The sequence below is a fragment of the Trichechus manatus genome, unplaced genomic scaffold (assembly GCF_000243295.1).
Source record: "Trichechus manatus latirostris isolate Lorelei unplaced genomic scaffold, TriManLat1.0 scaffold00015, whole genome shotgun sequence".
Taxonomy (NCBI): domain Eukaryota; kingdom Metazoa; phylum Chordata; class Mammalia; order Sirenia; family Trichechidae; genus Trichechus; species Trichechus manatus.
Genome location: NW_004443951.1, coordinates 26,188,774 through 26,213,975, shown reverse-complemented (window position 1 = coordinate 26,213,975; position 25,202 = coordinate 26,188,774). Strand labels below are relative to the sequence as shown.

General features: G+C 43.5%; 1 protein-coding gene across 1 annotated transcript in view; it reads left to right on the top strand.

The window, feature by feature from the left end:
- The window catches only part of LOC105756039 (antizyme inhibitor 2-like), a 47,034-nt gene that overhangs the window by 20,161 nt on the left and 1,671 nt on the right, over positions 1-25,202 (top strand).

Below are 25,202 nucleotides of genomic sequence, written 5' to 3'. Positions count from 1 at the left end.
CTCACCTATTATATCCATTCTGTTGTTCACTCAGTCAATAAATATTTATTGAACACCTACTATGTGTCAGACACTGTTATAGGCACTTGAGATTCAGCAGGAAATAAGACGGGAGAGATCATCGTGCTGGTAGAGCTCACATTCCAACATGAGGCCAAAAGGAGGGACAGATAATAAAAAGTAAATAAATAACATACTGTTAGATTGTGATGGGTGTTGCGAAGGAATTAAAAGAGAGAGTGCTATTAAAAGAGAGAGTGTGGCTGGGAGATGACATTTGAGGAGAGATCTGACAGGAAAGAAGGTTAAGGAAAGCCCCTCCAGGAAAAGGGACCAGCACCACAAGGGCTCTGAGGTGCTGAAAGGTTTGCGTGGTTTCAGGAACAGGAAGGAGGTTAGTGAGGCAGAGCCAGTGCCTCCTCAACCCACAGGTGCCTCAACTCATACCTCTGCCACGGTCATCAGCCTCTGCCCTCTGCACTCTGTGCAGTCCGTTCTCTCAGGGGGACCTTGCCGTTGACCTCCTCTTCAATCAATCCATACCCTCCTCTCAGTCCTACCTTACTGGCTGGGCTGCCTGTGTTGCACAGAGCTGACCACTCCTTCCCAGAAATGCTCCCATCACCGGGAGTAGGAAGAAACCATAATTATTATCCTGTGAAAATTAAAGCTTAATAATCAACATTGAGATGTTTCTGGTTTGAAGGAACCCATTGATGTCATGTTGAAAGCAACAGCAGGAAATGATGACGTGGAGTCAAAGGTCAAGGTCACGTTTCCTGGACCTGGGACAGGAGCACGCTGGACAGAAGCATCAAGATGTAACCAATCTTGCTGGTAGCTGTTGCCATGTGATAAGTATGTGCTTGGGGGCCTGTCTGCTGCTAAGGGTGAGCCATTCCTGCAAATAAAATAAATGTTTATAAATGTATATATGTTGTATGCTTTATTCAAATCCTATGAGCAGTGTTCTTAAGAAATAGCAAGTTTTGGAAGCAAATAAATCCCTAAATTGGCAATTCCAACATGTTACACAAATATAATCCAATTATGTTAGGTGTTGTGTTCCAGTTTTTTGAATATTTGCTATAGGCTACAGTTTTTTGTAAAGCAAAATATTTTCATCGCATAAAAAAAAGGAAACTTATATGAAGCAACATGTACCCTAGTGCCCAGCCTGAAGATGTGTTTGGACACACTCTTAACGATTTTATTGACAGCAATGTAAAGTGAGATAAAATTTTCTACATCTGGAATATTTATCATAAAAATAAAGATCAAGACTGCAGGATAGAACAATTAATGCTTTGTTTTAATTTTTTATTTCAAGAATAATGTAAATATTAATTATGTATGATACTATCTTTCAATTTTTTAAATAATTTTTATTTGACATTTACTTTTTGGCTGCTAATCCAAAGGTCGGCAGTTTGAATCCACCAGCCACTCGTTTGAAACCTTGTGGAGCAGTTCTACTCTATCCCATGTGGTCTCTATGAGTCAGAATCGACTCGTCGGCAATGGGTTTGTTTTTTTTTTTGTTTTTTTTAAGGCTTCCTTCCTTAATGTTGTCTATTATTAAATGTCTATATAAGGTAGAGTTCATTTTTACCTGTGACTGAAATGTATTATATTATATTGGTTCATAATAACAATAAACCATGCATTTATTATTAAAGAGTTGTTTGGTTATGGTTTTTGTTTTTTTTTTTAACAGAAAATCCCTGAAATTTTTGTATCACCCTCTCACAGAAAAATGTTACCTGTTTACTATTATGGTCAATCATGATTTTTTCAAGGCACGTAAATACGGAATATTTTCTGAGTTCTGACTTCTCATACCTCAACCCCAAAGATTAATATCTGTTGGGAATTTGGAAACACTTTTTGAAGTCTTACTTTTGTAACATCTCTCGAATCTGCATTCAGTCCCATCTCCAAAGCCACTGCCCTAATCACCAGACCCTTGTCATTTCTTTTCTGAGCGTAAGAGTCAGCCTTCCTCTTCAAATCCATCTCCCACACTGCCTAAAGGGATCTTCTAAATTATGTAAAATCATTCCAGGCTCTCCAATACCTTCACCAATGTTTCTCAGAATGCATCCTTGGACTGCTACATCAAAAACTTCTAGGGGTTCATCTGGAACAAGGAAGAATGAAGAAAGCCAAAGACACAAGGAAAGACTGGTCCCGAGGACTAATGGACCACAACAACCATAGGCTCCACCAGACTGAGCCCAGCACAACTAGATGGTGCCCAGCTCCCACCACTGACTGCTCTGACAGGGATCACAACAGAGGGTCCTGGACAGAGCTGGAGAAGGATATAGAACAAAATTCTAACTCACAAAAAAGCACCAGACTTACTGGCCTAACAGAGACCGGAGAACCCGAGAGTATGGCCCCCAGACACCCTTTTAGCGCAGTAATGAGGTCACTCCTGAGGTTCACCCTGCAGCCAAAGATTAGACAGGCTCATAAACCAGAACGAGACTATGTGGGCACACCAGCCCAGGGGCAAGGACTAGAAGATAGGAGGGGACAGGAAAGCTGATAATGGAGAACCCAAGGTCAAGAAGGGGAGAGTGTTGACATGTTGTGGTGTTGGTAACCAATGTCACGAAACAATATGTGTACTAATGGTTTAATGAGAAGCTAGTTTGTTCCATAAACCTTCATCTAAAGTACAATTTAAAAAAAGGGGAAAAAAAACTTTTGGGGGTTTCCTTCTTTTTTTTTTTAAGAGCTCTATTAATATATGATTCATATACCATGCAGTTCACCCATTTAAAGTATACAATTCAATGGTTTTTTAGCATATTCGGCATATGTGCAAATATCACCACAGTCAATTTTAGAACATTTTCATCACCTCAGAAAGGATTGTTTTGGGTATTCTGGGTTCCTCACAATTGTGTAGGAATTTTAGAATCAGCTTATCGATTTATACAGAAAAGTCAGCTGGGATTCTGGTAGGGACTGGCTTGAATCTGTAGATCAGTTTGGGGAGTACTGACATTTTAACAATGTTATAATTTCCCATCCATGAACATAGGATGTTTTTCCATTTATTTTGATCTTCTTTAATTTCTCTCAACAATATTTTGTAGTTTTCAAAGCATGAGTTTTGCATTTCTTTTGTTAAATTTATTCCTGAGTATTTCATTCTTTCTGATGTTATTGTGAATGGAATTGTTTTCTTAATTTCATTTTCAGATTATCTGGGGGTGGGGTGGTTCTTAAAGGTGGCATTTTGAGGGCTAAATCAGAATCTCTGGGAGTTGAAGTCTAGGAATCTATATATTTAACAATTCCTCTGGAAGATTTTTTTAACTTTTTTTAATAATGGCTAAATACAACACAAATATGGAAAACTAGGTAAAACAAATGTACACATTAATGAACCATCACCAGGCAAACACCCCTATAACCTCCAACCTGGTCTAAAGACAAAACTTTGCCATCCACCCTGGAAACTCTCCACATGCCCTCTCTCAATCAAAACCCCCTTCTACCCTCCTCCCCCAAGAGCACTCATCACCTGGACTTGCGTGGTTTCGCTTCGTCCGTTTTTTTCCATATGTCATCTTTAGAAATCTTGTTTAATCTTTGTTCTTTTTTTTTTTCTTCTTGTGATTCATTTGTTAATCAAATCCGATCGTCCGTCCTATCATTTCCCACAGTAACATTGCTAAGTGCATCCCCGTGGTGTGGTTTAGCATGTTCCTCTCGCCTCTGAATTTCCTGTTAATTGGTGGTTGGAGCTAGAGGTTTAATCAGATCAGGTTTGGTTTTTACCCCTTTGGGCAAGCCTAGGAACTGTGCGTATATCACAAGGAGGCTCATGCTATTGTGTTCTCTCTCTCATCTTGCACATTTCCTGTCCCAGGTCTGGAATCAGTCCAGATCTCTTGGGTAAATACATAAGAATGGAATTGCTAATCTGTAAGGTAGATAAATGTTTAACTTTCTAAGAAACTGCTGAACAATTTTCAGAAGTGGTTGTACTGGTTTAGGTTTGTTTTTACAACTCATTTATGTCTCAGCAATGTATGACAGTTCCAGTTGCTCTGAATCTTGCCAATATTTGGAATTGTTAACCTTTTGTTTGGTTGGTTGTTTTTATTCATTCTAGTGGTAAGAAATTGTATTCTATTGTGGTTTTAGTTTGAAGTTCATTTGAAGCTTCCTTTTCATGTGCCCATTGGCCATTTGCATACCTTCTTTTGTGAAGTATCTGTTCAAGTCTTGTTTCAACTCTGTTACTATGTAACAAACCACCACAAAAATTTGTGACTTAAGACAAAACCATTTATTTGCTCACTATTTTGCAATCTGAACTGAACTCCTCTGGACAGTTCTTTCGCTCCAAGCAATGTTGGCTACAGTCATCTGGTTGCTCAACTGGAGCTGAAAATTAAAGACTGCTTAACACACTGGTCTGGTGCCTCAGCTGAGATGGCTGAAATAGCTGGAGGCTGGCCAGGTGTCTCTCTCCACATGGTATCTCATCAAGCTAGACCAGTGAGACCACTTTACATGGTGACTCAGGGTTCCAAGAGGAAGTATTCAGAGAGGACCAAGCCCAATATACAAGAGCTTATCTGCTAGCTAATTCCACACGGGCCAAGATAAGTCAGATGTTCCAAGCCCAGAGTCAGTGTGGGAGGGGACTATACGAAGTCGTGAATACCGGGAGACATGTTTCACTGGGGCTACCAATGATACAGCCTACCACAGATCTTTTGCTCATTTCTAATTGTATTGTATGTCTTCTTTATATTGCTGCAGTTCTTTATATACTCTGAATACAAGTCCTTTGTTAGATGTAAATATTGTGAATATTTTTTCCAAGTCTGTGGCTTGCCTATTCATTATCTTAAAGGTGTCTCTTGAGAGCACAAATTTGTAATTTTGATTAAGTCCAATTTATAATTTTTCTTTTATGGTTAGTGTTCTTTGGGCTTTAAGAAACTTTTGCCAACCTCAAGGTTGTCAAAATATTCTCTTACTTTTCTTCTAGAATCTTAATGGTTCTAGCGTTTTCATTTGGGTTTATCATCCATTTCAAATTAATTTTTGTTTATTGAGAAAAATAGTGATCGAGGGTTTTTTTTCCCCCCCAGTATGGATATTCAGTAGTTCCAGCACTATGTATTAAAAGACTTTTCTTTCCCCATTGAATTAACATAGCACCTTGGTCGAAAATCCATTGATTCTGTAGTTACTATTGTAAATAGTACTTTTAATTTCATTTTCCAATTTATTTTGGCTAGTATTCAGATATATAATTTATTTTTGTATATTAACTTCAGGAGCCCTGGTAGCACAATGGTTAAGCACTTGGCTGCTAACCAAAAGGTCGGCAGTTCAAACCCACCAGCTACTACTCAGGAGAAAGATGCAACAGTCTGCTTCCATAAAGATTTACAGCCTTAGAAACTCTATGTGGCAGTTCTACTCTGTCCTGTATGGTCGCTATGAGTCAAAATTGACTCGACGGCAATGGGTTTTGGTTTTATGTTAACTTTGTGTCCCATGACATGGCTAAATTCACTTTTTAGTCATTTTTTGTGTCTGTTTCTTTTTTGGATTCCATAGGATTTACTATGCACATAATCGTGTGGAACAATGATGATTTCGCTACTTTTCTTTCCAATCTTTATGCCTTTTTTTTTCTTGCTTTATTGAAGTGGCTGGAACTCTCCAGTATAATGTCAAATAGAAGTGGTAAGAGCAAAATATTTGCTTTGCTCCTAACCTTGGGGGAAGCATTCAATGTTTCACCATTAACTACAATGTTAATTGTAAATTTTTTTTTTTATCAGAAGTTCCCTTCTATTCCTAGTTTGCCAAGGTATTTTGTTTTTTAATAATGAGTGGGTATTAACTTTTTTAAAAAAAATTTTCTGCATTTATTGAGATTTTGTGATTTTTATCTTTTTGTCCATTATGACAGTGAATTACAGTGACTGATTTTTGAGTGTTAAACCAACCTTTTATTGCTGGGATAAACCCACTTGGTCGTGATGTTTTATCTTTTTTATAAATTGCTAGATGCAAATTTGCTAATATTTTGTTGAGGATTTCTGTGACTATGCTTATGAAAGATATTGGTCTCTGGTTTTTATTGTAAGGTCTTTATTTGATTTTGGTATTAGGTTTATGCTGGCCTTATTAAATGAGTTGGGAAGTGACACCGCTCCTCTGTTTTCTGAAATAATTTGTGTAACATTGGTGTTTTTTTTTCCTTAAATTTTAAAATTTGCAATAAAGCCATCTGGACTTGGAGTAATCTTTGTTGGAATGAGTTTTTAATTTCAAATTCAATTTCTCTAATTGGTATAAGGCTATTTCGATTTTCTGTTTATTTCTGTGTTAGTTTTGGTAAATTGTGTATTTCAAGAGAATTTGTCCATTTTGTCTAGGTTGTCAACTATTGGCATAAAGTCGTTCACAATATTCCCTTAGCGTCTTTTGATGTTTAGGACATGGAGTGACATTCTCTCTTGCATCCTGGTATCACTAATACTTGGTTTTGCTTTTGGTTTCTCTCTCTTTTTTGCTTGTGCATTCTTGCTAGAGGTTTGTCTATTTTATGAATCTTTTCAAAGAACCAACTTTTGACTTTTTATTGTTCTCTATTGTTTGTCTGTTTTTTATTTTTTATTATTTCTTTTCTTCTACTTACTTTGCGTTTAATATGCTCTTCTTTTTCTAGCATTTTCCTTGATTTTTCACCTTTCTTTCTTTTCTAATATAAGCACTTAAACCTGTAAAACTACCTGTAAGCATTGCTTTAGCTGCATCCTATAAATTTTGATACATTTTGTTTTTGTTATCATTCAATTCAATATGTTTTTTAATTGCTCTTCTGATTTTTTCTTTCACTTATGGATTATTAAGCAGTATGCACAAGCCTCAACTTGCAATACTGAAGCATTCTATGGGTAAAATATTAAACAACGCAGGAAGCATCAAAAGAAGATAGAAGGAATACACAGAGTCACTATGCCAAAAAGAGATGGTCGAAGTTCAACCATTTCAGGAGGTAGCGTATGATCAGGAACTGATGGTACTGAAGGAAGAGGTCCAAGCTGCACTGAAGGTCTTGGCCAAAAACAAGGCTCCAGGAATTGACGGAATACCAACTGAGATGTTTCAACAAAGGGATGCAGTGCTGGAAGCACTCACTCGTCTATGCCAAGAAATCTGGAAGACAGCTACCTGGCCAACCGACTGGAAGAGATCCATATTTATGCCTATTCCCAAGAAAGATGATCCAACTGAATGTGGAAATTATTGAACAATATCATTAATATCACACGCAAGTAAAATTTTGCTGAAGATTATTCAAAAGCGGCTGCAGCAGTATATTGACAGGAAATGGCCACAAGTTCAAGCCAGATTCAGAAGAGGACATGGAATGAGGGATATCACTGCTGATGTCAGATAGATTCTGGCTGAGAGCGGAGAATACCAGAAAGATGTTTACCTGTGTGTCTTAGTCATCTAGTGCTGCTCTAACAGAAATAGCACAAGTGGATGGCTTTAACAAAGAGAAATTTACTATCTCACAGTCCAGTAGGATACAAGTCCAAATTCAGGGTGTCAGCTCCAGGGGAAGGCTTCCTTTCTCCGTCGGCTCTGGAGGAAGGTCTTTGTGATGCATCAGTCTTCCCTTGGTCTAGGAGCTTCTCTGCGCAGGAACCTCAGGTCCAAAGGACGCGCTCTGCTCCCGGCACTGCTTTCTTGGTGGTATGAGGTTCCCATGTGTCTCTGCTGGATTCTCTCTTTTATATCTCAAAAGAGATTGGATTAAGATGCTATCTAATCTTGTATACCTCATCAGTTTAACTGCTGCTAATCCATCTTATTAGCTCATAGTGATTGAATTTAAAACACATAAGTAAATCACATCAGATTACAAAATGGTACACAATTATACAATACATGACCCAGCCAAGTTGACAGATATTTTTTGGGGACACAATTCAATCTATGACACTGTGTTTTATTGACTATGCAAAGACATTTGACTGTGTGGATCATAACAAATTATGGATAACTTTGCAAAGAATGGGAATTCCAGAACACTTAATTGTACTCATGAGGAACCTGTACATAGATCAAGGGGCAGTCACTGGAACAGAGCAAGGGGATACTGCGTGGTTTAAAGTCAGAAAAGGTGTGCGTCAGGGTTGTATGCTTTTACCATACTTATTCAATCTGTGTGCTGAGCAAATAATCCAAGAAGCTGGACTATATCAAGAAGAACGGGGCATCAGAGTTGGAAGGAGAATCATTAACAACCTGCATTATGCAAATGACACAACCTTGCTTGCTGAAAGTGAAGAGGACTTGAAGCACTTACTGATGAAGATCAAAGACTAGAGCCTTCAGTATGGATTACAACTCAACAAAAAGAAAACAAAAATCCTCACACTGGACCAATAAGCAACATCATGATAAATGGAGAAAAGACTGAAGTTGTCAAGGATTTCATTTTCCTTGGATCCAGAATCAGTACCCATGGAAGCAGCAGTCAAGAACCCAAAAGACACATTGCATTGGGGAAATCTGCTGCAAAAGACCTCTTTAAAGTGTTGAAAAACAAAGACATCACCTTGAAGACCAAGGTGCGCCTGACCCAAGCCATGATGTTTTCAGTCGCCTTATAGGCATGTGAAAGCTGGACGATGAATAGGGAAGACCAAAGAAGAACTGGCACCTTTGAATAGTGGCGTTGGCAAAGAATATTGAATACACCATGGACTCCCAAAAGAACAAACAAATCTGTCTTGGAAGAGGTACAACCAGAATGCACCCTAGAAGCAAGAATGGCGAGACTACGTCTCACACACTTTGGACATGTTATCAAGAGGGATCAGTCCCTGGAGAAGGACATCATGCTTGGTAAAGTAGAGGGTCAGTGAAAAAGAGGAAGACCCTCAATGAGATGGATTAACGCAGTGGCTGCAACAATGGGCTCAAACACAGAAGGATTGTGAGGATGGCACAGGACCGGACAGTGTCTGTTCTCGACGGTACCTAACAACAATGCTGTTTAATTTCCAAACATGTAGTGATTTTCTAGTATCTCTCTTTTATTGCTTTCTAGTTTAATTGAACTGTAAGCAAAAACATAAATCCATTGCCATGGAGTCAATTCCGACTCATAGCAACCTTATAGGACAGAGTAGAACTGCCCCATAGGGTAAACTGTTATATCTAGTAATACTTTTTTCCTTAAGCCAGCTTTATCTGATATTAATATAGAGACACTAGCTTTTTGTGGATTAGTGTTTGAATAGTATTTCTCTTTTTTTTTCCACCCTTGTGTTTTCATTTCTCTGTGTTTATATTCAAAGTGTGTTTCTTATAAATAAAATATGATTGCCATCCTTGCTTCTAAGGAGCATTCCAGCTGTATTTCTTCTAAGATTGATTTGCTCATTCTTCTGGAAGTCCATGGTATATTCAGTGTTCTTTGCCAATACCACAATTTAAATACATCAATTCTTCTTCTGTCTTCTTTTTTTGGTGTCCAACTTCCGCATACATAAAGGCAATTGAAAAGACTATGGCTTGGGCCAGACACACCTTAGTCATTGAAGTGACATTTTTGTTTTTTAACACTTTGAAGAGGTCTTTTGCTGCAGATTTACCCAGTGCAATATCTCGCATTTGATTTCCTGACTGCTGCTTTCATGGGGCATTAATTGTTGATCCAAACAGAATAAAATTCTTGACAACTTCGATATTTTCTCCATTTATCATGATGTTGCTTATGGGTCCAGATGCGAAGATTTTTGTTTTCTTTACACGCAGATGTAATTCATAATGAAGGCTGTAGTCTTTGACCTTCATCAGTAAGTATTTCAAGTTGTCTGCATTTTCGACAAGCAGGGTGGCGTTATCTGCATAGCACAGTTGTTAATGACTTCTTCTCCAATCCTGATGCCATGTTCATACATCGATATATCTTCCTGATGAATTGATCCATTTTATTATTGTACAATGACTCTCTTTATTCTTAATAGTACTTCTTGCCTTAAAGTCTACTTTGTCTGGTATTAATTTTTTTGGTCAGTAGATCTCATCCAGAGGAACTTACATGTCTCTTAACTAATTTAGAAATCAAACTCTCTGTTTTTGTTGTTTCACTGCTTATCCTAGAAGCTGTAGTCTGCCCACTTAACTTGCTCATGTCTACAGTTAATCAGCACCTTTACTCTACTCCAAGAGAATGTAAGGACTTTATAAACGTTTAATCCCGTTTACCTACCTCCTGACTTATCTACCATTTTTGTCATATATTTTAATTCTGTATTGTTTTCTGTTTTAGACACCACAAGATATCATCAAGGTTGATTTAGGTTTGTACACATATTTGCCATTTTCATTACTCTTCGTTTACTCAGCATTTTCCTTGTTTTCGATGATCTGAATAACCTCGTCTGGTATTACCAGACAACAGAAGTCTACCAGATCCCAGACTTCACTTTACAGAGATGGAAATTGTGGCTCAGAGAGGTGAGGCCACTTGTCTGGTAAGAAATAAAGCCAGGCTACAAACTGAGGACAGTCTTACACCAAGTCTAGCGCATTCTTCTCTGCCCCCTAGCAGTACCCTCTTTAGCTTTGGTTTCTCCATATGTAATAAAGAAGTCAGACCAGACGGTCTCTGAAGGTTCATTGGAACCAGACATTCACATATCAGGATTTCATGGTTTTTTATTTCTGAGACCCAGTCAGCCTCCCCACCAACCTTCCCTTCAGCGACTTGCTCTGCTTAGCCCTGATGCCCGAGCCAGTCACGGAGAACTAGCCGATCAGCCACCAGGGGGCAGTGATGAGCAGAGAACGCCCAAGTTCTGAGCTGACTCCACTGGCAAGGGCTTATTTTTTGATGGGAGTCTTTGCTTCTCACTGTCAGAGTAAAGGGTAAATGATTTAGCCTAGGATTCAAGTCCCCGTGTCCCTTCTGCTTCATTTCATTTCATCCATCAAACTCTGGCTGATGCCTCCTCTGGCACAGAGGAGGGGCCAAGGAGATAAGTTACACCCTGACCTGACGCTTTAGGACACCATGGTCCACTAAATCCTTCCCTCCATGCTAAGTCTTCAGGCTGATTCCCGCCTCCGTCTTTGCCCCCTGCTGTTCCCCATACAGGAGCCCTGGTGGCACAGTAGTTAAATGCTCTGCTGCTAACCCAAAGGCCCGTGGTTCAAACCCACCAGCCACTCCAGGGGAGAAAGATGTGGCAGTCTGCTTTCATAAAGATTTACAGCCTTGGAAACCCTATGGGGCAGTTCTACTCTATCCTGTAGGGTTGCTATGAGTCGGAATTCACTTGATGGCAATGGGTTTGGTTTGGGTTTTGGTTCCCTACACTGAAGTGCCTCCTCTCCCGCTATCACTGCCAGTACATTTCCCCTCATCCTTAAGGCTCAGCTCAATGCCAACTCTCCCTGGAGCCTCCTGAATACCCCCATAGAATCTGCCCCTCTCTCCCATGGGCTTCCAGCCTGGTCTGCATCTGTCACCCCTTGAGTTCTGGTCTGGCCCTGTGCTTGTCTCAGCCTTCAGACTAGAAGCTCCTCAGGCAGGGCTGAGTCCTCCTCTACTTGGGCCCCTTGTGCTAGCCCAGGATACAATGAGTGCTGGAGGGAAGTAGAAAGAAGATTTGAGACTGGGATTTCTGGCAGGGCTGGAAGAGGACAGAGCCCAGCATCTAGAGGGTGCCACTTGGCAGTTCCTTTCTCTACCCCAAACCCCAAGCCTTTTGGGACCCAACTTTGTAGTCGCTTCTGAGGAGATGTCAACAGAAGCTTCCAGTTCCAAGAACCAGTGGATAAAAAAGTGAAACCTTAAAAGCACCAGAAGAAAACACAGGAGAAATCTCTATCTTTTAACTTTGAAAGGACTTACTATCACTCAAAACCAGAAGACATAAAGAAAAAGACATATAGCTTTTGAAGAAATGCTCACCTCATCCCTAAGAAGATAACTGTGAATTTAAAATGGACTGAGATTCCATCTTTCACCTAACAGCTTGGCAAAAATCCAAAAGTTTGGTGACACTGGAGAAGTAGGCAGGCTCATCATTGCTGAGGGAAGAGGGATTCTTCAGCACAATCCCCATGGGGGCAAGTTGGAAATATCAATCAAAATTACAAATATACTCTTGAAGTTCACTCTTCAGCCAAAGATTAGACAGGTCTATAAAACAACAAGCAATAACACACTTGAGGAACAGGCTTCTTAGTTCAAACAAGTACACGCGACCAAAAGGGCAACACTACCCAAAAGCAATGATAAGAAAGCATGAAGGGACAGGAATAATGGATGGATGGGTACTGGGGAACTGGGGTGTGGAACAGGAGACTGTTGACACATCGTGGGGATAGCAACCAATGTCACAAAACAATTTGTTGAATAAGAAACTAATTTGCTCTGTAAATAAAGTCTCACCTAAAGCACAATAAAAATAATATATTTTTTAAAAATTACAAATATACCTGTGGGAGGCAGCCTATGGTGACCCTCAAAGACCTTCACCCTTATGTGACCCCTTGTCCTTGAATGTGGGTGAAACTTGTGAATATGATGATCTATCACTCCATGACTATATTCCATTATATGGCAAAAGGGATTTTGCAGATGTAAGTAAGTTCTAAAATCAGTTGACTTTAAGATAGGGAGATAATCCTGGGTGGGCTGGACCTTATCAGGTGAGCCTTTTATAAGCAGAGCGTTTTCTCTGGGTGGTGATGGAGATTCGAAGTATGAGAAGGATTCAGAGTGTCATTTCTAGCTTGAAGATGGAGAAGCCACATGGCAAGGAATGTGGGTGTCATTTAGAAGCTGAGGGGGACCCATCTGATAGTTAGCAAGAAAACAGGGACCTCAGTGCTACAACCACAAGGAACTAAATTCTGGCAACAACAAGAATGAGCTGGGTAGCAGATTTCACCCCAGCACTTCCGGATGAGAGCTAAGTGTTGCAGACACGTTGATTTCAGCCTTGTGGTACCCTGAGCAGAGAACCTGTGGTACTCTAAGCAGAGAACCTGAGGTAGCCTGAGCAGAGAACCTGAGGTACCCCGAGTAGAGAACCCGGTCACATCATGCCAGACTTCTGACCTACAGAACAGTGAGCTAATAAATGGGAGGTGTTGTAAGTGCTGAGTTTGTGGTAATTTGTTATGTGGCAATAGAAAACTGATACAATACCTTTCAACTCAGCAAAGCACTTTTGGGAATCTTTCCTACAAATATACTTGCAGACATGTGAAACAATGTATGTACAAGAATATTTATTCCAGCATTGTTTGTGATACAAATAAATAAATAACTAGAAACAACTCAAATGTCCATCAATAGGGAACTGGTTAAATAAACTATTCAATCTATACAATAGCATATTCTGCAGTGATATAAAAGAATAAGGAAGTTTTCTATTAACTGATGGGGAAATATCTCTGAGATGTGTGATTAGTGAAAAAAGATGCAGCACAGTGTGTACTTTGCTGTCTTATGTAAAAATGGGGTAAGAATATGTACATATTCATTTTTATATTTGCGTAAAGAAATTCTGAAAGAATACATGAGATACTAATAAAAAACTGGTGACCTGTAGGGGGTTGGGACTGTTGTTGTTAGGTGCCATCGAGTCGGTTCCGACTCATGGCGACCTGATGTACAGCAGAACAAAACACTGCCCGGTCCTGCGCCATCCTCACAATCGTTGTTATGCTTGAGCCCATTGTTGCAGCCACTGTATCAGTCCATCTCATTGAGGGTCTTCCTCTTTTTTGCTGACTCTCTACTTTACCAAGCATGATGTCCTTCTCCAGAGACTGGTCCCTCCTGATAACATGTCCCTCCTGATCACACGCTTCTAAGGAGCAGTCTGGCTGTACTTCTTCCAGACAGATTAGTTTATTCTTCTGGCAGTCCATGGAATATCCAGTCTTCTTCTCCAAGGAGTCTAGGAGTCTTTGCCAAGGAGACTAGGAGTCAGAATATGGCAAAGGACACAGGGGTGGGAGCAAGACTTTTTACCGTATGCTTTTTATAGATACTTTTTGAACCATGAGAATGTATTAACTAATGAAAATTCAAATAAAAATAATTGTTTTAAAAACAAAAGGAGGCACAGTACTGCCAGCTTCTTCTTGGGCCTGAGCCTGCTCCCTTGCCCTGCACCCATGGGTTGATTCGAGGCATGTCCTATGTGAAGCCCTTGACCTCTGACACCCCTCTTCACTCCCCCTTTCTTTCCCAGGGGAACTAGAATCAAGGGTTCAGTCTTGGCTCTGCCCTCACTACCTGTGTCTGGGTGAGTTGTCTCTCTGGGACTCAGTTTCCCCATCCTTGGAATGGGGATAATGATACCTCATAGGCTTGTTAGTGGGTTAAATGAGATCATCTATGTCAAGTGACCATCTCATGGAAGGTGCCCAGCCAGTAGTAGATGCTCAAGGCAAGGCTGGGATGTAGGAAAGACCATTCCATGCAGCGAGCGTTTAGTAAGCACATAGTAAAAAAACAAGCAACAAAAAAAAAGTTGCCATTGAGTCACTTCTGACTCATGGTGACCCATGTGTTTCAGAGTAGAACTGCTCCATAGGGTTCTCAAGGCTGTGATCTTTTGGAATCAGGTAGCCAGGCCTATCTTCAGAGGTGCTCTGGGTGGGTTTGAACTGCCAACCTTTCAGCTGGTAGTCAAGTGTTTAATCGTTTGCACCACCCAGTAAATGGACAATAAATGATCGTTCCCTCCCTTCCCACTCACTCACTGTGTGACTGTGGCCCAGTTTCTTCCCCTCTCTGCCTCTGTTTCTTGCGTTGTAATACAAGAGGGTTGGCTCTATGCGCGCTCTCTGATTTATATGAGTTTAGAGCCCTTGGTGACCATGGAGGACGCTTGCTTATTTCAGATATGGGTTAGTGAGGCCCAGAGCGGGTGGCGACTTTCTCAGTGTCACGCAGCATGTCAGAGGCAGAGCCAGGACTGAGATGAGGGCTCCTGACTCCCAGGCAGGCCCTTGACCTGCACGCCTCTCCCTACCCAAGCACATTTTGTGACCATGCAGCTATGTGGTGACATGGGGGAGACTCGCTCCCCTGGGACTCTCCTTATCTTCTGGCCACTGAAGCAGGAGCAGAAAATGTCTTTCCCAGGCTCTGATAGTTAATACAGAAGAGCACCCACCCACTCAGCCTTGAGCTGAGGGCATCAGCTCTCCTGTGGGCCCAAGTCCCACACAGTTGCCTCCTCTGGCCCCTCACCAGCATCTATCCTTACCAGCAGGAGGCATTTATCGTTGTTAGGTGCTGTCAAGTTGGCTCCGATTCGTGGTGACATTATGTATAACAGAATGAAACATTGTCTGGTCCTGTGCCATCTTCATGATTGTTGGTATATTTGAGTCCATTGTTTCTGCTCTCGTGTCTGTCTATCTCATTGACAGTTTCCTTCGTTTTCACTGATCCTCTACCAACCACAATGTTCTTCCCTAGTGATTGGTCTCTCTGGATGACATGTCCTAAGTAAGCAAGCCATAAAACCAAGAAACCAAACCCGTTGCTCTCCAGTGGATCCTGACTCATAGTGACCCTATCCCGTTGCTGTTGAGTCGATTCCAGCTCATAACAACCCTATAGGACAGAGTAGAACTGCCCTATGAGGTTTCCAAGGAGCAGCTGGTAAATTTGAACTGCCGACCTTTTGGTTAGCAGCCAAGCACTTTAACCACTGTGCCACCAGGCTGCCTTTAAGTAAGCCACAGAGTGACACTAATGCATTGCTGCTGTTCCCTGGAGAGGGCACCCCCAGGCTGGTGGGGAGGGGGGCTGGCAGAAGAGGGTAAGGGGCTCTCGCCTTGAGGGTGTAGCCAATGAGGGCTGATGATGTTCTTGAGTCCAGGTCCTGGAGTGAGTCTACCCAAAACAGTCTCTAACTTCCAGCCTGTAACGCTCACCTTCAGCTCCCCACCTCCCAAGGCTTATGTCTCCCTCACTTCACCCTACCGCTTCACCTCCCTGGAACGGGGCGGGGGGGCCTTGAGTTCTGACAACCTTCCAGATCCTCAGGGATTCCAACAGCACTTCTTGCCCCTGGGTTTCATGAGATTCCTCAGGATCCTGGACCAACGTATCCTATCTCTTGTTTAATTCGTGTGTGGTTGGTTTCTGATATTTGATCCTTGACCTGACATATGTAATCGGGGTATTTTCTTTCAGCAAATGCTGATTGCAGCCAACTGTGTTTCCGACAGGGAAATATGTCTTTGTCTTTCTTAGGTGCGGACTTAGATCAACCTTTGTCTGTACATTGTTGCTTTACTCTTGGGAGATGCTGGGGCTGTTGGTTACTGTCCAGGTTGATGTACACAGAGAATAGAGACCCCCCCCCATATGTGCAGGTGCGTACACAGTTCAGACTGACTATGCTAAGCCTGTTTGATTTAATTGGGTTCTAATCCTGGTTGACCCAAGAGGTTTGAGTCAGTTTACATTAGTTTCAGCTAGTTTTAACTGGTTTGACCCACTTTATATCAGTTTGAGTTTACTTAGTTCAAATAGAGCTTGACTATTCTGAGTTCGTTTAGTCTGTTTTGATTTGGCTTAGTTTAATAATAGCAGACACTTATCTTGCACTTGTCATACGTCATTGTTGTTGGTTCCAAATGCTTTCCTTATATTAATTCACGTTATCCTCAACACGACCCTACAGATAGGGAATATTATTAGTGTCTTAATTTTACACATGGAGAAAGTGAGGCATGGAGAGCTTAGGAAACTTGCCCCAGGTTATATGCAGACTGAGTGTTGGAGCCAAGATTTGAACTTACTCCATCTGGCTACTGAGTCCATGCTCTTAATCTCGGTACTGTGTGTCTTAGTCATCTAGTGCTGCTATAACAGAAATAGCACAAGTGGGTGGCTTTGACAAACAGATACTTATTTTCTCACAGTTTAGGAGACTAGAAGTTCGAAATCAGGGCACTGGCTCTAGGGGAAGACTTTCTCTCTCTATGTCAGCTCTGGAGGAAGGTCTTTGTCTTTTAGCTTCTGTTCCTGGACGATCTTCAGGTGGCTTGGCATCTCTCTTCCCCCATCTCTGCTCTGCTCGCTTGTTTAATCACTTTTATATATCAAAAGAGATTGACTCAAGATACACCCTATGCTAATCCTGCCTCATTAACATAATAAAGACAATCTACTCCCAAATGGGATTATAACCACAGGCATAAAGTTAAGGATTTACAACACATATTGGGGGGGGGGGGGGTGCATAATTCAATCCATAACATTATGCTCTGTCACTGCAGAGTGAGTCTGCTTGAACCTTCTCAAGATAACTTGCCCCTGCCTGAGCCAGTTTGTTCCACTTATGGGCTGCTTTGTGCTGGCTTGATCTGCACACAGCCTTCAACTTAGCCATTCCAACTGACAGTTCCCAGGCCTCAAGGAGCCTTGAAATGGAAGACCACTGTAGTTGTTTCCTAGAGTTGCCATCAAATACGACCCCAAATTTAGTGACTTAAACAAGAGAAACTATTTCTTTCATGTTCTAGAGCCCGGAAGGATGAAATCAGGGGCTGAAGCGCCACGCTCCCTCAAAGTGGGAGGCTCCCTGGAAGCTCTAGTGGAGAATCCATTCTTTGCTTCTTCCACCTTCTGGTGACTCCAGGTGTTCCTTCACCTGTGGTCACAGCACCCCAGTTTCTGCCTCCATGGTCACAACACCTCCTCCTCTTCTGTCTGTGTCCTCTGAGTATCTCTTAGAACGTCAGTTGTCATTGATTTAGGGCCCACCTGGATGATCCAGGGTGATCTCAACGTCTCAAGATCCTTAACTTAATTACGTCTGCAAAGGCCCTTTTCACAAATAAGGTCACATTCACAGGTTCTGGGTATTAGGACATGGAATATCTTTTGGGGGGCCACCATTCAGCTCATTACACCTACTAAGGTTACACCCCCGTATTTCCCCCTGAGGACTCAGCTCTTAGAAATGACTTTCCCTGTAGGATTGTGTATTAGTTTCCTGCCGTAACGAAGTACTACAAAGTGGGTGGCTTAGAACAACAGGGTTAACTGGGATAAGGCACGCGATGCACTCTGCACCTTGTTTGGCATATGCTGTGTGAAGATCAACAGTCTATCAAACAGACTGGCAGGCTGGGGCCATGAAACATTCATGGTCATCACCCTCAAATGGTCACTCCACACTGCCCAGAAATCCCACTCTGTCTCTAGTGGGCTTGAGCATGATAACAACTTCCCACCTAACCCTCCATCCTTCATCCCTCCTCTTTTCCTACCTCACTGTGGCTGTATTTTGCTCAGTCTCCACCAGAAAAATAGAAACCAGAGGGACGCTCTCTTGTCTTCACATGACTAATTCTATCAACCCATCTTCTCTTCTCTCTGTCTCTCAGATAACTATCCCTGCTTCTATCAAAGGCCCACTCCTACTTCTTGTGCTCTGGATCCCCTCCCCTCTTACCTTATCAAGGACTTTGCTCCTTGGTAATTCCCTCTCTCTGCATTGTCAATTGCTCCTCTTCTATAGGTCATTCCTATCAGCATAGTGACACAATTTTCTGTCTTCCATATTTGGACAAAAATCTTCCTTGACCCCATATTCCCTTCTGGCCAATGCCCCGTTTCTCTGCTCCCCTTTCCACTAAAACTCTCCATAAAATTGCCTAAGTTGTTCTCTCCAACCCATTGACTCCCACTGTCTCCTTAGTCAGCACATTCCAAGGCAGCTTCCATATCTTGCCTTCCATGAAGACGGTGCTCATCAAAGTTACCACCCAAAGTCCTTGTTGTCAAATCTTGTGGCTACTTCTCCGCCCTCAGCTTACTCAATCTTTGGGCAGCATTCTATGCGGGTGATTGCTCCTTTCTTGAGATAGTTTCTTCTATTGGCTTCTTCTTTTTTTTTTTTTTTCTCATTGTGGTGAAAATATGCACAACAAAACATATGCCAGTTCAGTAATTTCTACATGTACAATTCAGTGACATTGATTACATTCTTCATGTTGTACAACCATTATCACTATTCTTTTCCAAATCATTCCACCACTGTTAACATAAACTCAATGTCCCCTAAGCAAAACTCCCCCTTTTGCTGTTCCTGGTAACCACCAATAATCTTTGGTTTCTACATATTTGCTTATTTCATATAAGTGAGATCATACAGTATCTGTTCTCTCACAACTGACTTATTTCACTCAGCAGGATGGTTTCAAGGTTCATTCATGTTATGGCATGCATCAGGACCTCATTTCTCTTTATAGCTGAGTAATAGTCCATTAAGGAGCCCAGGTGGCACAATGATTAAGCACTTGGCTGCTAACCTAAAGGTTGTCGGTTTGAACCCACCCAGCCACTCCACAGGACAAAGACCTGGTGATCTGCTTCTATAAAGATTACAGCCAAGAAAACCCTATGGGCAGTTCTACTCTGTCACATAGGGTCATTATAAGTTGGAATCGACTCAATGGCACCCAACAACAACCAAACAATATTTAACTGTATCTATATACCACATTTTGTTTATCCATTCATCTGTTGATGGACATTTTGGTTGTTTCCACCTTTTGGCTATTATGAAAAGTGCTGCAATGAACATTGGTGTACAGGTTTCTGTTTGCGTTTCTGCTTCTATTGGTTTCTTGTCATCGCTCTCACTGGCTGCCCTCCTACCTCCCTGCCCACTCCTGCTTGGTCTCCTTTACTACGCCCTCCTCTCCACCAAACTTCTAATAGGGGAGTGCCCCAAGGCTCAGTCCTCTGTCCTCTTCTTGGGTCTGATCCAGAAACTAACATAGGTCACTTCGACCGAGTTCTACTGGTCAAAGCAGCCCCAGAGCCTGTCCAGGTTCAAGGGGAGGGCAGCAGTCTCCACCTCTCAATGGGAGAAGAAGCAAAGAATTTGTGGCTGTCTTGAACCCACCAAACTAGAAACCCAGAAGCCTTCGTCGATGCCTCCTGTCTCTCACCCATCACATCCAGTCCATCAGTAGGTCCCATCAATTCCACCTTGTCTTAGTCATCTAGTACTGCTCTAACAGAAATACCATAAGTGGATGGCTTTAACAAAGAGAAGTTTAGTCTCTCACAGTCCAGTAGGCTATAAGTCCAAATTCAGGGCGTCAGCTCCTGAGGAACGCTTTCTTCATCGGCTCTGGAGGAAGGTCCGTGTCACCAATCTTCCCTTGGCCTGGGAGCTTCTCTGTGCAGGAACCTCAGGTCCAAAGGATGTGCTCTGCTCCTGGCAAGGCTTTCTTGGTGGTATGAGGTTCCCATGTGTTTCTGCTCTCTTCTTTCTTTTATATCTCAAAAGAGATTGGCTTAAGACACTATCCAATCTTGTAGACCCCATCACTATAATCTCATCACAGTGATAAAGTTTACAACACATAAGGAGATCACATATAACCTCATCATAGTGATAGAGTTTACAACACATAAGGAAATCAAATCAGATTTACAAAATGGTACACAATCATACAATACTGGGAATCATGACTCAGCCAAGTTGACAGATATTTTGCGGGGACACAATTCAATCCATGACACTCCACCCTTTGGTCCTCGAAAATTCATGTCCTTGCAACATGGAAAACATATTCATCTCACCATATCACAGCAAAAGTCTTAAAAATCCAAACATTCCTCTTCATCTGTGAAATCTCGAATACAAGTTGTCTGCTTCCAAAGGTAGAATGGCAGAACAGGCACAAGCTAGACATTTCCATTACAAATGGGAGAAACTGGAGGGAAAGAAGGGATAACAGGCACCAAGCAAGGCAGCAGAACACATTACATTAGCCCTCAAGGCTTTGAAAACAATCTTCTGTTCTCTGTGACAATTTACACAATAGCCCTGCCCTCCAGACTGTAGGTATTGGCCACAGTCTCTGGATTCTGAGTGGAGGCACCTCGGCCCTGGCTTCAGCTCCGCCTTCCAGGCCCACTGGGATGGCAACTCTGCTCCCTCGGCTTTAGGAGCACCATTCTCCTAGTCCATCGGAGTGACAACTCCATCCTTAGAAACACCAGAGGCCGTGACTCTACCCTTTGAAACCCCTGAGGTCACAGCCATACCTTTTGAGACTGAGGCAGCTTTGCTTTTTCTGTTCCTTGTCTCTTCAGTTTCTGCTTCCTGTGGCCTCTCGGCCCTCGGGCTTCAGGCCTGCATCTGCCCTGCTGGGGCAAGTGTTCCAAATCTCGGTAGCTCCACCGATAAGTGCCTGGAGGCACCCCACTCCACCAGGAAGCCTCCTGCGCACAGGCACTCAGTTCTCTTGCTCCATTGGTCAGCTCCAGTGCCTTCTGGCTCTGGTCTCCTGGCTCTGCTGCTGCTGGTCCTCTGCCACTGCCGCTCATCTATCTATTCACAGTTTCAAAACTGCTTCCACATTTTAGGTATCTATTAGACCAGCACCCCGCTCCTGCTACCAAATTCTGTCTTAGTCATCTAGTGTTGCTCTAACAGAAATACCACAAGTGGATGGCTTCAACAAAGGGAAGTTTATTCTCTCACAGTCCAGTAGGCTACAAGTCTAAATTCAGGGCATCATCTCCAGGAGAATGTGTTCTCTGTCAGCTCTGGAGGAAGGTCCGTGTCATCAATCTTCCCTTGGTCTGGGAGCTTCTCTGCGCAGGAACCTCAGGTCCAAAGGACATTGCTCTGCTCCCCGCACTGCTTTCTTGGTGTTATGAGGTTCCCATGTGTTTCTGCTCTCTTCTTTCTTTTATATCTCAAAAGAGATTGGCTTAAGACACTATCCAATCTTGTAGACCCCATCACTGTAACCTCATCCTAGTGATAGAGTTTACAACACATAAGGAGATCACATATAACCTCATCATAATGATAGAGTTTACGACACATAAGGAAGTCACATCAGATTTACAAAATAGTATACAATCATACAATACTGGGAATCATGACTCAACCAAGTTGACAGATATTTTGGGGGGACACGATTCAATCCATGACACACCTCCAGAATATGTCTCCATAAGGTCACTTCTTTTCTGTCTAGTTGCCACAAGCCTGGTTCAAGCCTCAGCATCTCTTGCCTGGATTACACTGTCACCTCCCAGCTGGCCTCTCTGCATCCACTTTTTGTTGTTGTTGTTAGGTGCTGTCGAGTCGGTTCCAACTCATAGAGACCCTATGTACAACAGAACGAAACTCTGCCCTGTCTTGTGCCATCCTCACAATTGTTATGTTTAGCCCATGCATCTGCTTTAACCCTGTGCTAATCAGCTCTTCACAGAACAGCCCAAAGGGGCTTTTGAACATGGAAATCAGATTCCATCACTGCCAGGTTTAAATCTCTTCAGTGGCTTAGAAGACAATTCAAGCTCCTGACATGATGTGGTCGCAGCCCACCTCCCAACCTCTTCTCGCTCCTCTGTCCCCTCGCTCACTCTAGTCCACCACTCTGGGCTCTCCTCTGTTCCTCCAACTGACCAAACTGGGCCTGGCCTCAGGGCTTTTCTCATGCTGGTCTGGCTTTCTGGAACACCCTTCCCCCAGCTCTTGGAATGGCTGCCTCCTTCTTGTCCTTCATGTCTCAGCTCAAATGTCATCTCTTCTCTGAGACCTCTCTGACCACCTCATTAGTCCAGACTCCTGTGCCATGTGCTTATCTTCATAACACTTCACATTTTTTAATGACTTATTGATAGGTTTGTTTGCTTATTTATTTGTCTCTCTTCCCATTAGACTGCAAACTTCACAACAGCAGGGCCTGCGTCTGTTTGCTGGGGTCCTGTGTGGGCCCCTGTAGTAAGCTGGACACGTACAGAGCTTGGAGCAATGACACCTAGGACTGAGCCTGGGATCCAGGTCAGGCTTAATGCTACAGCATGTGGGAGGTGATGGTGTAATCCAGAGTAGAGATGCTGAGGCTTGAACCAGGCTGATGCAACAGAGAGCAAAAGAAGTGGCCCTATGGAGACAACCCTGAACACTTGGCACCTAGCACAGAGCTGGCACATAGTAAATGCCCGGCAAATATTTGTTGAATGAATGAGAAAATCAAAGAGTATAGCATGCCGTGACAGGGTGCAACACACTACCACATGGCCGCAAAGAGTATCTACCCCAAGCTCCAGCATGCCACGGACGTGCAACGTTCTGTCTATCACAGCCCTGCACGTGATGCTTTTTGCAGCACAATCTGTCAGGCCCCGTGAAAGCCCAATATATCAGAACACGGCCCAACATGCTAAAGCATTATGTCTGGCCTGGATCCCAGACTCAGTCCTGGGTGTCACTGCTCCAAGCTCTTACCACAGGGGACCACATAGAATTCCAGCCTTAGCTGGAAGGGTTTTTGGGACCCAAGCATCCGAGCCCTTGGGCTGGAGTAGCCTGGGGACCTGGGTTGAGCAGAGTCTGTGTGCCCATGTCTCAGCCTCGGGGAGGCACAAGAAGTCTTTGTCTTCCCAGAAAGCCCTGCTTAGCCTCCAGAGGAGAATGGACCATTCTGAGGACCTAGAGCAGCTGTGAGGGTTAGGGGGAGCTCTGGACTCCTGGGTGGGAAAGAGGCCTGGCTCTCTGCTCTGCTGTGTGACCTTAGGCATGTAACTGCCCCTCTCTGGTTTGCCTCCCTCTGCAGAAGGGAGCACAAGAGGGCCTCTAGAGAGCATCTGGTACAACTGGGAAACCAAGGCCCAGGGACGGGCAGTGGCTGTTCAGGGTCACCAGGGAGGGAGTCACCGCAGAGACCAGGCCACTGATCTCCCAGGAAGGCTGAAAGGCTCAGAGGGTAAGTCCTGCTGGGTGTCTCCTCACCTGTTCTCTGCCCCGGGCCCTTGGTCAAGGCCCCGCTCTGGACAAGAATAAGATAGAGAATGAGTCACCAGGAAGGCGGGGGTCATGGAAAAGGAAAGTGTGGTGTCCAGCCCCCTTTCCCTGGCCCTGCCCTTTTCCTCTCCTTCTTGGCCAAGGAACCCTATGAGTCACGAGATTCCAGTGGGGCAGGCTCAGCGCCAAGCTCAGTGATGATGGAGCGACTCCTGAGCCACACTCTTGGCTCTGCTCTCTTCCCCTGTTCTGTGTCCCTGCCTCCTATGCACAGACAGACAGAGAGACAAGGATATGCAGACAGCCAAAAAAACACCCAAAGAGACACAAATCCACACACATACATAGATACCTAGCAAGACAGACAGGCAGACACAGGCAAACACACAAGGATGCCACAAAGATATACTCACAGACAGAGTAGCCAACAGGCACATTAAGTACAAGCAAAACAGTACACTGGCAGACAGACAGACCCGTGACCGACACAGAGACTAACATCCAGCCAGGTACACAGACACACAAATACTCAGGCACATAGCAGACAGAAAGATAGACAAGCAGACACAGTCAAACATACACATACACACAAGCAGAAACACTCCACAAACACAGGTGCTCAAATACACACACGTGCACACAGAAACACACACACACACAACTCACACTGGTAGACTATAGGGGGTGATCTGGGACAAAGGACAGGCCAGACGCTACTGAGCTCCCAGCCCCCAGCCCCCAGGCCCAGAACCACACTGAAACTGGTCCACACAGTTGGGCGCCCTGGGCACGGGCCCTTCCAAAGGCAGCCTCCATCTCCCACCTGAGGATACGACATTCACCAATACTGAGGGGGTCCACCTTGCAGCAACATGAATGGCAGTTAGATATGAAAAGGGACTTCCCAACCAGGAAGGTGTTGAGACCTGTAGTGGGTGACTAACGGTGACTGGGGGAAGGGAGTCAGGTGGTGGTGGGTAGGGAGCCTGTGCTCTGGCTGTGTTCCTCTTCTGAGCCTCAGTTTCCCATCTAGGTTTGGTCCTCCCAGGTCCTTGCAGAGAGCAGATGGGCTAGTTCCCTGGGTGTTGTTAGTGCCAGTGCGGGGGGCCCTAGGACATTAACTCTTCCCCCCAACCAGGGCAGGACCCCTTGGATGACTCACGCCCAGTGCCCCATGGCAGGGGGTAACCCAGCCACAGATGCCTGTTGTCCTGGTTCCCCTTGCCTCCAGCTGAGGATGCCCCCTAGGCTGGGAGAGGGGTGCAGGAGGTCAGTGGGAGGGCAAAGGGACTCTGGTTGCTTTCCCTCCAGGGGCAGCATGTGAGGTTCAGGCTCAGGGACAGG